At 38.6% G+C, this 3676-nt stretch overlaps 1 long non-coding RNA gene across 1 annotated transcript in view; it reads right to left on the bottom strand.

The window, feature by feature from the left end:
• Positions 1 to 17: 17 nt before the first annotated feature.
• LOC107182130 overlaps positions 18 to 3676 on the bottom strand; it is an 18674-nt gene continuing 15015 nt past the window's right edge. The window contains exon 3 of the long non-coding RNA XR_001512854.1: positions 18 to 250. This is a non-coding gene — a long non-coding RNA (uncharacterized LOC107182130). The remainder of the gene's footprint in view (positions 251 to 3676) is intronic.

The raw sequence follows: 3676 nt of genomic DNA, 5'->3' as shown, positions 1-3676 counted from the left end.
GGGCAGGGGCCTCCATGAGCACAGGAAGGACTCGCATGTAAATGGGAGAGCAAACTGAGTGTCCTGCTCAGTAAGTGGACAGAAAGGAAGCATCCGTTTATCTCCTAGAAAGTGCCCTTGGCTTGTTGTCTGTGAAGTGAAGGAGGCAGGAGGCTGTCAGCCCACAGTGTTTGCCTCCTGGGGCTTCTCCTCAGGATGGTCCAGCATCCGCAGTCTCTCCTCCAGTCTCCGCTTCCATCCTTCTCTGAGCCTGAGGGGAGAAACAGTACACTGGGCTTAGTGCATTGGCCTCCATGCCTGCTGGTCCCACAATGGTGTTTTTTTTTCCTTGTAAAAGAACATTATTAAGAGAAACATATGGCTTTTACAAATTAGTGAAGGAAAAAGTAAATAGACAAATGAGCAAAGCCTCTGAATATATAATTTCCCCCCAAAGTGTATTCCTTCCTATGTGGATTCAATGTAATCTCAATCAACGTCCCATCTTTTGTAGATAAGAATAAGCGGATACTAAATTTTGTATGGAAAGGAAAAAGAAGTAGGTTAGCGAAAACAATTTTGAAGAAAAAGAAAGTTGGTGGACTCACACTGCATGATTTTGAGACTTAATATAAAGCTACCACCATCAAGACAACATGGTGTTTGTGAAGATCTATTGCAAATAGATCAATGGATTAAAATAGAGAGCCCAGAAATGAATATGCACAAATATGGCCAATTGCTTTTGACAAGGGGCAAAGACAACTCATTGGAGGAAGATATATATATATGAATGAATGGGGCTAAGACATCATACATCCATATTCAAAAGAAATTATGGACTTTGACCCATATTCCACATCTTATATAAAATAAATCATTGATCTAATGTAACTGTAAGACTAAGACTTTTTAGAAAAACACCCACAAAAGGTTTTCTTTATTATATCCCTTGGGACCAGAAAGAATTCTTAGATACAACACAAAAGGCATGAGTCATTAAAAAAAGAGGAAGATTTGGATTTAAATTTGCTCTGTGAAAGATACTGTAAATAAAATAAAAGATAAGCCACAAATAAAGAGAAGATATTTAAAAATCACATATTCATGGACTTGGTTCCAGAATATATAAAATTCCAAACTCAATGAGATGAAAATAAATAACTAAACATATAACTGGTAAAAAATTTGAACAGACATTTTACCAAAGAAGTTGTGTGGATGAGAAATAAGCCTATAAAAGATGTTCAACATAATTAGAAAGATGCAAATTAAAACCACAAGGAGATACCACCCACCTCATAGAATTATCAAAACAAACAAACAAACACCAAAAACCCACCAGAAAAATAAAAAGAAAAGAAAAATATGAAAACCAAACCAAACAAAAACTCTTGCCCTAGCATGTTTATCTCAGTGGTTAGAGCATAGGCCCTTGGAAGGAAGGATCATGAGATTAATTCCACTCAAGGGCATGTACCCGGCTTGGGGTGAGTGTGGGAGCAATCAATTGATGTGTCTCTCTCACATTGATGTTTCTCTCCCTCTGTCTCACACCTGCTCTTCTCTCTAAAAATCAATGGAAAAATATCCTGGGGTGAGGATTAAAAAATACCAAAAAAAAATGCACTATGTATTTAAAGTAAAATCCAAATATTAATTATTATTTTTCTTATCATAAGAGACACAGTATCCATCATTAGAAGGGCTCTGAACAAGTATCAGGAAACTGTTTCTTGAGACATGGTTGGTCATATACACATAGAATTGGAGATTGGCTCGTAGATGATACAAATTTGGAAAATAGTAGAAAGGCCTCTTCAGAGATAAATGTGTAAGCAAAGGACAGCAAGTACCATGAAGAACCACAGTAATGGAGATGACAAGAAAGGAAATGAAAAATCTCCAGGAAGAAAACTGAATCACATGGAAACGTGATATAAATGACAGAGATTTCAGGATTGCAGTTCTGAAAACACTCAACAAGATGAGAGAAAATACCAACAGGGAATTCAGTGCACTCAGAAAACAAATCAATACACAAAAAGGGTGCTTTACCAAAGAGATTAGAATTTTCAAAAAGAACTGATCAGAAATTCTGAAAATGAACAGTGCAATTAAGGAGATGGAGAGTAAACTATTTAGTGTAGAAAACAGAACTAACAAAATGGAGGAAATAATTAGTGATATCCAAGATATGAAGCAAGAAATGATGCATAGGGAAGAAAAGAGAGACCTAAGCATAAAGAAAAATTAAAGAGCTCTACAGGAGCTATCTGGCTCCATCAGAAAAGGCAATATTAGAATTATAGGCATTGTGGAGGAGGAAGAGAGGGAGCATGGAATGGAGAGTCTATTAAAACGAATAGTGGGTGAGAACTTCCCAAAACCATAGAAAGACTAGATCCTTGAATCCAAGAAGTAATCAGAACACCTAGTTATGTCAATCCAAAGAGTTCCTCTCCAAGGTATTTTGTATTAAAGCTGTTAAAATTGACGACAAAGAAAAAATTATCAAGGCAGCCATGGAAAAGAATGAAGTTGACCTACAAAGGAAAACTCATCAGAATTTCACCCAAGTTCTCAGCAGAAACTCTACATGCCAGATGAAAATGGTACCAATATTCAAATGTCTACAAGAGAGAAATTACCAGCCACAAATAATATATCTAGCAAAATTATCCTTTAAATATGAAGGAGAAATAAAGATGTTCCCAGACATACAGAAGCTGAGGGATTTTTATCACCAGAAAAGCTCAATTGCAGGAAATACTCAAAGAGTTATTCTACTTGAAACAAAGACCATAAAGTCACAACACTATAAGTAAGATCACAAAAAAACTTACAACATAAACAGGGAGAATTTGTGACAACAAAAATATAAAAGACGAGGGGTGACAGGTCTGAAGTGGCTAAGAAAGATGAAGATCAGAGGTACTAAAAAATGAAAATAAAATAAACAACAAATTACGGTGTATATACAACTCAATTTTTTATAAATCTACCTAGAGGCCTGGTGCATGACATTTGTGCACTTGGAAGGTGGGGGCTCTCAGCCTGGACTGCACCCTTTAGCAGTCAAGGAGCCCTTGGGGGATATCCAACTCATGGTGGGGAGTGGGCCTAAGCCAAAATTGGACATCCTGTGGAGGCAGGAGAGGCTCCCGCCACTGCCACTGCACTAGCCAGCTGTCAGCCCAGGTGTGGCTGAGGGGTGCTCCACCTGTGGGAGCACATTGACTACTAGGGGGCAGTTCCTGCATTGCGCGTCTGCCCCCTGGTGGTCAGTGCACATCATAGCGACTGGTCATTCCACCATTTGGTTGATTTGCATATTACCCTTTTATTATATAGGATGGTAACCACACACAGAAATCCCCGGAGAAGCTGGCAGCCCTGTGGTCCAGGATGCCAGCGCCTGTGGCCAGGGAAATAGGTTCTCTCTTCTCCTACTACAGTCATTACTTCAATATTCCCCTTCTGAATTTTTCTCCTGTGCTGCAACCCAACTCCACTTTTCATCGGAAGGATACAGAACAGAGAGAGCAGTGTTAAAAGCTTACATTTTTAAGCTGGTAAGGTTGGTACTTAAACATATAAATGGAAAACTAGAGTCCTCCTTAAGGTCACAAAGGCTACAAAGGACAGGGATAGCACATGACCTATTATATCCGGCAATCCATATGGGGACTGAAAC

The sequence above is a fragment of the Myotis davidii genome, unplaced genomic scaffold, assembly GCF_000327345.1.
Source record: "Myotis davidii unplaced genomic scaffold, ASM32734v1 scaffold375, whole genome shotgun sequence".
Taxonomy (NCBI): Eukaryota; Metazoa; Chordata; class Mammalia; order Chiroptera; family Vespertilionidae; genus Myotis; species Myotis davidii.
Note: the sequence above shows the minus strand (reverse complement) of the source record. Positions and strands in the feature narration are given on the sequence as shown.